Here is a 13849-nt window from a genome sequence, read left to right as displayed (position 1 = left end):
ATCCGCCACCAGAGCTCTAGCCGTCTCAACGATTGTTTCATTGCCCTCAGATCCGTGGAAAACCACGGGGCTGTCCGGGCTCTATGCAATCGGAGAGGGCGCTTCGGAGCCAAACAGTCAATAGCCCTGGTTAACTCCACATTCCAGCGGGCCACCAGGGAATCGGCTGAAAGGCCATCAACATGGGATAAAGCATCCCCTACTACTCTCTGGAAACCATTTGGATCCATTAAGTGGCGGGGGCGGACCATCCAAATTGGTCCCACCTCCCTGCAGAGGGGATGGGTCGCAGAGAAGTCCAGTTGCACCAGGAAGTGATCTGACCATGGCACTTCTTTCGTTTCGCTTTTACTTAGTGTCAGATCACCAACATCCATAGAGGTAAACACCAGGTCCAAGGCATGTCCGCGGCTATGGGTTGGGCCAGACTTATTCAGGGACAGCCCCATGGAGGCCATGCTTTCCACGAAGTCCCGAGCGGCCCCTTGTAAGGTCGTGTTGGCATGAATGTTAAAATCCCCTAGGATGACCAAGCTAGGTGTCTCCAGGAGAACATCCGCCACGACCTGAAGCAGCTCGGGCAGGGAATCCTTGGTGCAGCAGGGAGGTCGGTACACCAAAAGAAATCCTGTACTGCCTCTATTGCCCAACTTCCAGAACATGCACTCGGAAAACTGGGTCTTCCCAATAGGACGCCTGGTGCAAACTGATGACTTCCTAAAAATCACTGTAACCCCCCCTCCCCGCCCACATGACCTGGGTTGCTGTGCGTAAGAGAAACCTGGTGGACAAGCAGCGGCAAGGACAGGCCCATCTGCTTCATCCAACCAAGTCTCTGTTACACATGCCAGGTCAAGTCCTCCATCCATGATCAAGTCATGGATGGCAGTGGTCTTATGAATCATTGACCTGGCATTGCACAGCAGCACCTTCAGGTCATTTGGGTATCCCTTGCTGATTCTAGTATCCATCCGGTCAGGACCAGACCCAGAGGCAGGGATAGTCCTCAGACAACGACTAAACCTGCCTCCTCTGTAATGATATGGTCTGGTCTTAGCGTAACTCCTCCTCCTACCCGTGATCACTGAGATCGGTTGTCCCAGTGCATCACCCCCTGTGGAACATGCCCCAGCCATTTTGTTGGCTGGGACCTACTCCCCGGCAGCCCTGACCCCTCCCCTTAAGAACAAAATAACACCTTAAAAAAACAAACAAAAAACCAATAAAACAATACAAACAAAAAACAGTAAAAATTACAAAAACATAAAATCAAACAAATTCCCAGGCCCAATAAACATCCATCCCCCACAAACAAAAAATTCAAAAGAAAATTTTAAAAACATTTTAAAAGCACTCTGCACCCCTCCAGCAGTAACAGCAACTGTCCTAGTGAGGCCTGTCAGGCCCTGCCCTGGGCCAGGTGGTAAGTGGCAGGAAGGAGCAGGGCCCCCAGACACTCACACAGGAGAGTCCTCCTGGGCAGCAGAGTGCAGCAGTTCCTGTGAGGCTTCAGGCGCCACCCTGGGCCAGGTAGATGGTAAGCGGCAAGAGCAGGGCCCTCAGACACTCACACAGGAGAGTCCTCCTGGGCAGCAAAGCGCAGCAGTCCCTGTGAGGCTTCAGGCCCCGCCCCAGGCCAGATGGTCAGTGGCAGGAAGGAGCAGGGCCCTCAGACACTCACACAGGAGAGTCCTCCTGGGCAGCAGAGCACAGCAGTCCCTGTGAGGCTTCAGGCCCCACCCCAGGCCAGGTGGTGGCCAGGTGGCAGGAGGAGCAGGGCCTTCAGACACTCACACAGGAGAGTCCTCCTGGGCAGCAGAGCGCAGCAGTCCCTGTGAGGCTTCAGGCCCCACCCCGGGCCAGATGGTGAGTGGCAGGAAGGAGCAGGGCCCTCAGACACTCACATACAGGAGAGTCCTCCTGGGCAGCAGAGCACAGCAGTCCCTGTGAGGCTTCAGGCCCCACCCCAGGCCAGATGGTGAGTGGCAGGAAGGAGCAGGGCCCTCAGACACTCACACAGGAGAGTCCTCCTGGGCAGCAGAGCGCAGCAGTCCCTGTGAGGCTTCAGGCCCCACCCTGGGCCAGGTGGTAAGTGGCAGGAAGGAGCAGGGCCCTCAGACACTCAGACACTCACACAGGAGAGTGTTAATTGCTTACACTTGTCTTTCAGATATAATATAATATAAATGCAATATAAATTTGTTCCAGTCCTTCTGGAATGCTTGGTCTCACTGGTTCTGGGTTCTTCCTGTCAGTTTTGCCAGTTCTGCAATACTGAAATCAAGGGATCTAAGTTATCCATGTCTATTGATTTCAGTAGGTCTACTCTAAGTATAAATAGTATTGGATTCAACCCTCTTGCAGGTGGAATCATGAGGGGAGAATAACATTTGAAGAAATGAACACTTCTTACTAGTCACCATTCCGTACTCTATAAACTGAAGGGTGTGGCTCTCTAGCACAAAAAAGGAAGTAAAAATGAGTTGTTGTTTTTAGGACTGCAGCTTTTAAAGTTCAATGGAAATTTTAAAAGCAGCAGGCTGAAGCTTATCTCCCGTCTTAGTACTGTGGGCCCATTAATTTATCTCTGATCGTAGCACTGTGGTGCTCAGCACTAATACAGGAGAGAAGACTTCTCTCTGATCTTAGCACTTCATGCTTACGTCGGAGACAGCAGATCGCTGCACCTGACTTCTTGCAACATCAGGCGATCGATGAGTGGGCATGTTTTGCTCAAAATGGCCTCGTAGGCCAAACCCAGAGGCCTGTCAGGCCTAATCATGCCCATGGACAAGAGGTTCCTCATGATAATGGCAGCCACCTCACATGGTGTAATGGTGTTGGCCCTCTGTAAGGTAAAGGTAAAGGGACCCCAGACCATTAGGTCCAGTTGTGACTGACTCTGGGGTTGCGGCGCTCATCTTGCTTTATTGGCTGAGGGAGCCAGAGTATGGCCAGCATGACTAAGCCGCTTCTGGCGAACCAGAGCAGCACACAGAAACGCCATTTACCTTCCCACCGGAGGGGTACATATTTATCTACTTGCACTTTGAGGTGCTTTCAAACTGCTAGGTTGGCAGGAGCAGGGACCGATCAACGGGAGCTCACCCCCTTGCGGGGATTCGAACCACCGATTCGAACCACCGATCAGCAAGTCCTAGGCTCTGTGGTTTAACCCACAGTGCCACCCATGTCCCTGTTGGCCCTCTGTAGAAACTGGATAATTTATAATTCAACCGCATCACAGATTTTCACCAATATGGCCACCTCTTCCTTTGTGTGTGAAATACTTCATTCAGCTCTACATTTCTATGCGCTCAGGCTAGCCCTGTTCATACTCCAGGCTACGGGTGTTAGGCCTGGTCACCATAAATGGTAGAACCTGGTGACCTCTAGAAGTTGCTGGATTAAAATTCCCCAAATCTCTGACCTTTGGCCATTTTGGCTGGGACTTCCAGGAATCAAACAGCAGGTTGAAAAGTATGGCAACAGAGACACCTATCAAATATAGATGGAAGCAGATGGATGTTTATATCCCACATTTCCTCAAGGTAGTTCTTGACACTTATGTTTTTCTTCTCGCCCACGACAACCTTTTGTGGTGGGTTCAACCCAGAGGCAGTAAGTAGCCCAAGGTTACCCAGTGAGCTTCGGGACTGAGTGGAGATTTGAGCCTGGCCTCAAACCATTATCCCACAGAGTGTCTTGAACCTTGAGACGTCATCGCCCCTCGATTTATTTCAGTATTTTCATCTCGCTTTTTGAAGCAAACAGTTTGCGATGCAACCAAACCAATATAAATACATTTCAAAGGAATATCCTGAATCATCCTCAGAAAACATTTTAAATACGAAATAAGTGTGCACTGCATAGACGACGGAGTCTGTGGTTATTTATCTCTTCGTTGTTTCTTTCTTAGTTTGGTTTCCATCCTGCCTTTTATCCCAGAAAGATCTCTGAGGTGGCTTGATATAAAATAATAAAATATAATGACTTTAGGATTGCTTCTGCCTCTTCCAATGCAATCGTTTGCTTATCTGTGGAAATAATTTACATTTCCTCCGTTGTTTTGACTCTCCAGGTGTCTGGGGCAAACATGTTTCATTTATGGTGCTTCCGGAGAAGTGGGGAGAATATAAAAATGGAACAGAGATGAGTGTTGACAGTCAAAAGCAGCCACTGTTGTGTGCTTTGGGATGGAGAGTGTTGATCTGGCTTGCAAAGAGGCTGTGCATACCGAAGCAGGCAGCGGGAGCCTTGAATGACACGAGCCTCTCCACCTTCACAACAGTGGCAGCAGGTGCTGCGAGATGGGGCCAGCCGTGGGACTCCCCCTTTTGAAAAGAGATGCAAATATGATGGCCTTAGGCAAGCCAGAGGCCCTTCACTTTGGATGCAAATGAGCTTGGCTTCTGTGTGCAACAATAGACGCCTCATCCCACCCCCACCGCCAGTACTGTCCCTTCTCTTCATTTACCATTCTACTGGGCAGATGTGATGATGCGAGATTGAAAGGAGGGCAGACCAGCGAGGTGGGAGCCTGTGTTGGGAAAAGGAAGCGATAAGACAAGTCAAATATTCCAAGTGTGGTCACACCGTAGATTTTATAATGCTGTGCACAGTTTTGGTAGTGATGTATGGAAGTGAGAGCTGGACCATAAAGAAGGCTGATTGCCGAAGAATTGATGCTTTTGAATTATGGTGCTGGAGGAGACTCTTGAGAGTCCCATGGACTGCAAGATCAAACCTATCCATTCTGAAGGAAATCAGCCCTGAGTGCTCACTGGAAGGACAGATCGTGAAGCTGAGGCTCCAATACTTTGGCCCAGAGGGGAGAAAGCAGTCCTGAAGGTACCAGGGTGGATCTCAAGCTGTTTAGGACTTCAAAGGTTAAAATCCAGAACTGTGTCCTTGGAAGAGACAAGGCGTCAAGGCAGCTGATGGGATGTGCAGAGTCAAACTCTTAGGGCAAGGTCCAGCAGGGATTTCTCCTGTGCAAGCTCCGTTGAAATGAATGGGGTGTCAGAAGCAAGTCACCACTAAACCACCACTTCTTTATTAGAAGAAACAGGATGTGCTCAGGTCTGCCAGGTCTAAAGTGCACAGCAACTCTCTTCAATAGATCTGCCCCTATGAGGCAGTTGCAGAGCCTTCCCACAGCTGCCTAAGACGACTCCTCTCCTGGGTTTTACCCAAGCAATCTGAGACTATGGTAGCGTTGCCTGCCTTACCTCCTCCCTCTTTATGCCTCTCCTGGTCCTGGCAGACCAGGCAGGAGAGGAGCTTGTCACAGCAGGAGCGGGAGACTCCTGTGCTTCTTCACCAGCCTGACTCATCTCTCTTGCTTCAGCTTCAGCTTCTGGTCTTCTCTCTGCCACAGACTCTCCCTGTTCACTAAGCCCTGTTACCTCTTCCGCTTCCAACACCACCTCCTCCCAGTCTTCTCCCTCTGACCACTCATTGTTGTCCCACCACCAATCCCCTGGCTCTGAGCCTTCTTCCCTTGGGGATTCCCCAGCTGGCACCTCCCACCATTCCTCTGAGTCCAACCAGTTCATGACATGGGGATTTACACAAACTAGGTCGTACCCTAGTGGTAGCCATGTTTTCTGAGGCTGACAGGACTTGGAGTCTAGCAACATTTGGCGGCAACAAGCTAGCTATCCCTCCTTTTGGACAACCACATTTTTTATTGGGGAAAAAAATCATTTTTAGTTGATTTTTCAAATATAGATTTATAACAAAACTAAATACATTTCCAGATACAGAGATTTCTATGAATCTCGAGATTTCCCCCATCCCCTTTGTGGGTCCTAATGTCAGCGTTTTCAACTACAAATTATATCATAATCTATATTTCATATCTATCCATATTATCCATAGTATTTGTTACATTACAAGTGAGTTTAAAATCCTGCTAATGTTTCCATCTGCTTACAGTGGTCTCCTAAATAAATTATATTTCCCTCCCATTTTTTCTTGATGTTTTTGTCCTCTTGGTTCCTGAGCTTTCCGGTCAGTTTTGCCATTTCGGTGTAGTCCAACATCTTAGTTTGCCATTCCTCTCTGGTAGGGAATCTTTCTTCTTTCCATGTCTGGGCTAGTAGCATCCGTGTGGCTGTTGTCGCATACATAAAAAAGTCTTCTCTGCTCCTTTGGGATGTTGGTACCTACAATTCCTAATAAAAAGGCTTCTGGGGTTTTTTTTTAACAAAAGGTTATTTTAAACATTTTTTTCAGTTCATTATATATCATCTCCGAGAAAGATTTTATTACCTCACACGACCACAGCATATGATAAAAGCTACCTTCTTTCTCTTTGCATTTCCAGCAGATATTTGTACTTGTTCTATACATTTTTGCTAGCTTGCTAGGAGTCAAATACCACCGGTACGTTATTTTCATATAATATTCTTTTAGGGTACTACATGCCGTAAATTTCAAATGTGTTTTCCATAACTTTTCCCAACCGTGTTTACCTCTCCAAACCCAAACTTTTTAATTTCCAGGCCCTTTCTGCTGATAATTCTTCCCCAATGTTTTCCATTTGTACCTTGAAGCTGCGCGCACATACATGTCTGGTTGATATGCAAATCAAATCACGGCAAGCAAGCAAGGAAAAGTTGATCATTGCCCCAGACACTGGCATTAGGGGAGATGAAGGGAGAAGCTTTGTTATGGCTCTATTAATTGTTGAGCTGTTTCATTCTCTAGTTTTATTTCTCTGCCTTTCTTTGGCTGATTCAGCAAATGTCACAAGAGAAGCGATGCAATTTACGAGAGTTCTCCAGGCCCTGCTGCTCATACTTGGTCTGCTCTGGTCTGCAGAAATCCCAGGAGGAAACATCGGGACTTCACTGGGATGCTAGCACCACCTAGTGCTTTTGCGGGAGAGAGAAATATTTGAATTGCTACTTAAATCTTTTAATGAAGGTGAAAGAGGAGAGCGCAAAATATGGTCTGAAGCTCAACATAAAAAAAACCGAAGATCGTGGCCACCCAGATTATCCGGAGCTTTGGGCTGGGCTGTCACCAATATGCTGATGACACTCAGCTCTATCTGCTGATGGATGGCCACACTGACTCGGCCCCGAACACACTGACCAGATGCTTGGAAGCTGTGGCTGGATGGTTTCGTGGGAGCCGATTGAAACTAAATCCTTCGAAGACAGAGGTCCTATGGCTGGGTCGGGATGGCATGGGGATGAGGGACCAACTCCCTTCTCTTGCGGGGGCCCAATTAGTGCCATTGCCTTCCGTTAAGAGTTTGGGTGTAATCCTTGACGCCTCCCTTTCCATGGAGGCACAAGTTACAGCAACAGCCAAGGCGACATTTTTCCACCTTCGCCGCATCAAGCTCCAGCCTGGTGGAACGCTCTGCCAATGAGACCAGGGCCCTGCAGGATCTGATTTCTTTCCGCAGGGCCTGTAAGACAGAGTTGTTCTGCCTGGCCTTTGGCTTGGAGCCAATTTGATTCCCTCCCTCTTTCTTTTTTCCTTTCCTTCTCCTCCTGCGATGAGGCTAAATTTTAATATTTTAATATTTCAATATTTTAATGTTGTATTTTAATTTTTTAAAAAAGTTGTAATCATTCAACTTGTTTTTATTATTGCTTGTAAGCCGCTCTGAGCCCGGCCTTGGCTGGGGAGGGCGGGGTATAAATAAAAATTATTATTATTATTATTATTACTGGTCCCATCTGAGGAGATTTCACCCCTCCCATATCCAAGAATCTCCTGACGAGTCTGCTGATTCTCCAGAGAGGAGGAGCAGTGTGCTGCTTTCTACTTATTCAGCTCCAGCACCAAGTCAGTAAGTCAGTCAGTCAGTGTGTCGGACAGAGAGAGAGACTGAGTGTTAGAGATCGTGTGTAGAGATAAGGTTGCTGCTAAGAGCAGCTGCAGACACTCAGTGTAGCATTCATTTATGCCTAGACCTATTTAGCTCTGTATATAGTTTTGTATTATATAGTTATAGAATAAAAGAAGATATTCTACAGAGCTGCTCTTCGAGTTGTTTATACACTGCTAGACTCTGCTGTACTCTGCTGTGGACGACTGTATTGTGGAAGTGAATCCGGTGCTCACGGATCTGAGCTGTGAGTCCACAGCACTTTGACCTGTTCCAGTTGAAGAAGGTGGTCTCTGGAAGTGCTACCCAGCTCGCCTAGCCCAGTCGGGGTTGAAGTGCATGAGTCCAGTTGGTAACACTGGCTCAAGGGCGATGCTGACACCATCACCTCCTGGCAAACAGAAGGGGGAGAAATGGAGGCAGTGAGAGATTTTACTTTCTTGGGCTCCACGATCACTGCAGATGGTGACAGCACTCACGAAATTAAAAGACGTCTGCTTCTTGGGAGAAAAGGAATGACAAACCTAGACAGCATCTTAAAAAGCAGAGACATCACCTTGCCGACAAAGGTCCGTATTGTTAAAGCTATGGTTTTCCCAGTAGTGATGTATGGAAGTGAAAGCTGGACCATAAAGAAGGCTGATCGCCGAAGAATCGATGCTTTTGCATTATGGTGCTGGAGGAGACTCTTGAGAGTCCCACGGACTGCAAGAAGGTCAGACCTCTCCATTCTGAAGGAAATCAGCCCTGAGTGCTCACTGGAAGGACAGATCGTGAAGCTGAGGCTCCAATACTTTGGCCACCTCATGAGAAGAGAAGACTCCCTGGAAAAGACCCTGATGTTCAGAAAGATTGAGGGCACAAGGAGAAGGGGACGACAGAGGACGAGATGGTTGGACAGTGTTCTTGAAGCTACCAGCATGAGTTTGACCAAACTGCGGGAGGCAGTGGAAGACAGGACTGCCTGGCGTGCTCTGGTCCATGGGGTCATGAAGAGTCGGACATGACTGACCGACTAAACAGCAACAACAAGGATTGAAAGGTATGGAAACAGTAGACTAGATTGGTTTTATATTCAAGTATGACTGCCATAGCTCCCACCAAAGAATCCTGGAAATTGCAGTTTTGTAATGCTGTGGAGAATCCTCTGTTAGAGTATATACTTCTTATCTGCATTATTCCCAAATGCAGGTTTTTTTGTGGCTGGGGTATGCATTTTGACAAGAAAGTTATGACTTACTCTCTGGTTTAAATTCATCCACTAGCTTGATTCCAATCCCTACTTTTAAGGGGAAAGAGGCAAAACATGTTAGGAACACGGGAAACTGCCGTACACAAGGACAAGCTGTTCATACATCATGCTCAATATTATCAGCACTTAAAACACAGGCTCTCGCAGATCATCTACTATGTGTTGGGATAGATGAATCTGTCAGTTTCAGTTCCTCTTGGTTTCTTATTCTTCCATTCTTAAATCCAACTAATTCACAATTCCCCCTGCAATCTGTGAATTAAAGAAACCTCCAAGAATATTCACCAGCATTTTAATGCGGATTTTTTCCAATAGACACGTTTACATATATAATGACAAATCCACACATTTCTGCAATTTTCATGAATATAACACGTTTATGTAGGCTGTGTGGATTTTTATGTGCACTCTCCCCCCAAGAGGTGCATTTGTGTACAAGTGTTTTGGTTGAAAAACTGCATTGCAAAATTCAGAGAAGTGCAATTTTTGAAGGTTAGCTATGCTTCTTCACACAATGCTTTGAAAAGCATGATTTCAGTAGCTTCCTGCTCACACTGCAAAGGAAAGTGATGTTCTCCCCCATTCCTAAGATGGAGATTGCCTGGGACCAAACCTGGGACCCTTTGAATGCAAATGTTGTGCTCTGCCATAAAGCTATGGTCCCGACAAAAGCAGGATACAGGAGTGGCGTAGTGTGGGGGTGCAGGGGGGGCCGGCCGCACCGGGCGCAACATCTGGGGGGGCGCGCTCGCCACCTCCGGAGTCGCCGAAGAGCCTCGGGCGCAGGCTGTAGCAGAGCCCCATGTCTCGCGGAACCGACGAGCTGTGCGCGCGTCCGGGCTGAAGGCGTCCGGCAGGCAGCGGCTCTCAGCGCTCGCCGCGGTCCCCGCGCGTCAGGGCCGTGGAGGGCGCACCAGGCAGCCCCTCCTCACAGCGCCGCCGCCACTGCTGCAGCTGCTGGGCCATGTTGCATTTTCCTCGCCTCTCTGCCCTCCTCCTCCTCCGGGCAAGCGGTGTCGTTTGGGCGGCAGTGCCAGCGGCAACTCGCCTCAGATCACCTGACACGGACCCGCCGCCACCGTGGCTACCTTACTGTAAATACCCCAGCCCAGGCAGCAGCAAGAAGAAGCTGGCAGCAGTGGCAGGTTAGGGGTTAGGGGGCGCAAATTACTTGCCTTGCCCCGGGTTAAAGGTAAAGGTAAAGGTACCCCTGCCCGTACGGGCCAGTCTTGACAGACTCTGGGGTTGTGCGCCCATCTCACTTAAGAGGCCAGGGGCCAGCGCTGTCCGGAGACACTTCCGGGTCACGTGGCCAGCGTGACATCACTGCTCTGGCGAGCCAGAGCCGCACACGGAAACGCCGTTTACCTTCCCGCTGGTAAGCGGTCCCTATTTATCTTCTTGCACCCGGAGGTGCTTTCGAACTGCTAGGTTGGCAGGCGCTGGGACCGAGCAGCGGGAGCGCACCCCGCCGCAGGGATTCGAACCGCCGACCTTTCGATCGGCAAGTCCTAGGCGCTGAGGCTTTAACCCACAGCGCCACCTGCGTCCCTTGCCCCGGGTTAGGGGGCGCAAATTACTTGCCTTGCCCCGGATTAGGGGGCGCAAATTACTTGCCTTGCCCCGGGTGCTGACAACCCACACTACACCGCTGGGATACAGTAATGTGTTGCAGTGGCTAAAGTGGGACTCTTAAACATCACCCCCATCCAGCTCTAGCTGGGGAGAGCAACAGTTTAAGAAGTGAGACTTTCTGTGGGGAAATGGATGGAAGGAAAGAGTGAACCAGCCCATTCTTCAGCCATTCAACTGATAATTATTTTTTAACCATATTGTGAGGAAATGCATGCAGCAAAGGGTTCAGTCTACTTTGGGGTATAATAACAAATGACAGACAGGCAGTGTCAACAAGACACAGCAGCAACAGGCAAACAAGTCTTTCGCCCTCCCCTTCTGCCATCTTCAACAACCTAATTTCTAATAAGATTTGGTTTGAATTATTATTAGTGACGCGGGCAAAACCTCAGCGCCTAGGACTTGCCGATCGCATGGTCAGCGGTTCGAATCCCCGCGGCGGGGTGCGCTCCCGTCGTTTGGTCCCAGCGCCTGCCAACCTAGCAGTTCGAAAGCACCTCCGGGTGCAAGTAGATAAATAGGGACCGCTTACCAGCGGGAAGGTAAACGGCGTTCCGTGTGCTGCGCTGGCTCGCCAGAGTAGCTTCGTCACGCTGGCCACGTGACCTGGAAGTGTCTGCGGACAGCGCTGGCTCCCAGCCTCTAGAGTGAGATGAGCGCACAACCCTAGAGTCTGGCAAGACTGGCCCGTACGGGCAGGGGTACCTTTACCTTTACCTTTTATTATTAGTGAATATCAATATACGTATCAAGGCTTTGAGATCAGACCACTGAAGAAGCCTGGAAAACTACCTTGGGAGTGTGCTACCTGCAAGCCCCAGTAAAAGGGCCCTATCAGGGGCAAACAGCAGCCTCTTGATTACTTGGACTGCCAGGGCGAAACAGGTGCAAAACGTTGGTACCCTGACTACAACTTCATTAACATCCATCAACAACTTCACTGAAGGGACGTGGGTGGCGCTGTGGATTAAACCACAGAGCCTAGGACTTGCTGATCAGAAGGTCGGCGGTTCGAATCCCCGCGACAGGGTGAGCTCCCATTGCTCTGTCCCAGCTCCTGCCAACCTAGCAGTTCAAAAGCACATCAAAGTGCAAGTAGATAAATAGGTACCAATCCTATTTACCGTGGGAAGGTAAATGGCATTTCCGTGCACTGCTCTGGTTCTCCAGAAGCGGCTTAGTCATGCTGGCCACATGACCCGGAAGCTGTACGCTGGCTCCCTCGGCCAATAAAGCAAGATGAGCACCGCAACCCCAGAGTCGGCCACAACTGGACCTAATGGTCAGGGGTCCCTTTACCTTTACCTTTACAACTTCACTAGCATGTCTCGGTATTGTGAACAACATCGAACTTACCTTTTGTTGGTGTCTTCATGAACTTGCCTAAAAAGATAAAGAAAACAAAAGACTGAGTCAAATGCTTGGAAAATCCATTGAAATCAGACATTATAAGCTGACCTTAGGTTGGGTAGTTCACAAGTCTCTGTGGCTTTGCATAAGTTTTTGTATTTTTTTCAGAGGATTGATAAAGAATGCATAATCATTTTGGTAATTATTGTGTGTATCTTAGTCACCAACGTGTTGCGTGAGTCGTACTACTATCAGTGACACAGGGTGCATTTTTCTAGCATCTTCAACAATCTAGGCATGAAATAAGAAGGTAGTTAGTTTCAGGGCAGATTGGTAGATGGCACCATCTTGTGGTGAAAAGGATACATGAATGAAGAAGTCAGAAATCTAGATGAAAATGAGAATTGAATTTTGAGGTGAGTAAGAGGTGACAGGAGAAAAGTGGGTGATTTTGTTCCTTTGGTTAATTTTCTCTGGTGGCCTCGAATGTGGACTACTGTAATGAGCTGAAAGTGGGGCTGCCCTTGAAGATGGTCCAGAAACTGCAGCTAGTGTAGAATGTGGCTTCTAGGCTGGTACTTAGGGCAGCCCAATGTGACCCTATGTCACCAGTCCTGAAAGCACAGCACAGGCTGCCAGCAAGCTACTGGGACAAGTTCAAGGTGTTAGTTCTAGTATAAAGGTAAAGGGGCCCCTGTCCATTAGGTCCAGTCGTGGCCGACTCTGGGTTTGCAGCACTCATCTCGCTTTATTGGCCAAGGAAGCCGGCGTACAGCTTCCGGGTCATGTGGCCAGCATGACTAAGCTGCTTATGATGAACCAGAGCAGTGCACGGAAATGCCATTTACTTTCCCGCCTGGTAAAGGTAAAGGTACCCCTGCCCGTACGGGCCAGTCTTGACAGACTCTGGGGTTGTGCGCCCATCTCACTTAAGAGGCCAGGGGCCAGCGCTGTCCGGAGACACTTCCGGGTCACGTGGCCAGCGTGACATCGCTGCTCTGGCCAGAGCCAGAGCCAGAGCCAGAGCCGCACACGGAAACGCCGTTTACCTTCCCGCTGGTAAGCGGTCCCTATTTATCTACTTGCACCTTGAGGTGCTTTCGAACTGCTAGGTTGACAGGAGCAGGGACCGAGCAACGGGAGCTGACCCCGTCGCGGGGATTTGAACCGCCGACCTTCTGATCAGCAAGTCCTAGGCTCTGTGGTTTAACCCACAGCGCCACCTGCGTCCCTTTTATTCTGTATATTCTGCCCTAAATGGCTTGGGACCCAAATATACAAAACAGCACCTTCTCCAGAATCAGCCATATCAGAGCCTATGAATAGCAGTTGAGGCCCTCTTGGTGGTGCTGCCTGCTTGGCAGTGACTTGCAACAGAGCCTTTTCAAACAAACAAACACAACAACAACAACAACACTAGCGAAACACAATTGTATTAGATCAGCTATCGACCACCATTCAAAACAAACCTCACTAGCTTGTGAAATTGCAGGTTGTGCCCTACATGGTACCTTGGTGTTTATGTGCACTACAGACAAGATAATATGATGACCTCTGCTGGGAGAGAGACAGGGGAAATGTGTCCCTGTTAATTCTCCTCAACCTCTCAGCAGCTTTTAGTATCATCAACCACAGGATCCTTCTGGAGCGGCTGTCTGAGTTAGGGGTGGGTGGCACCGCTTTTCGGTGGTTCTGAAATACTTGGATGGTTGTTTCCAGAGGCTGATGTTTGGGGAGTGCTCTTTGGCCCCATGGAGCCT

This window comes from Podarcis cretensis, assembly GCF_951804945.1.
Source record: "Podarcis cretensis genome assembly, chromosome: 9".
Lineage (NCBI taxonomy): Eukaryota > Metazoa > Chordata > Lepidosauria > Squamata > Lacertidae > Podarcis > Podarcis cretensis.
Note: the sequence above shows the minus strand (reverse complement) of the source record.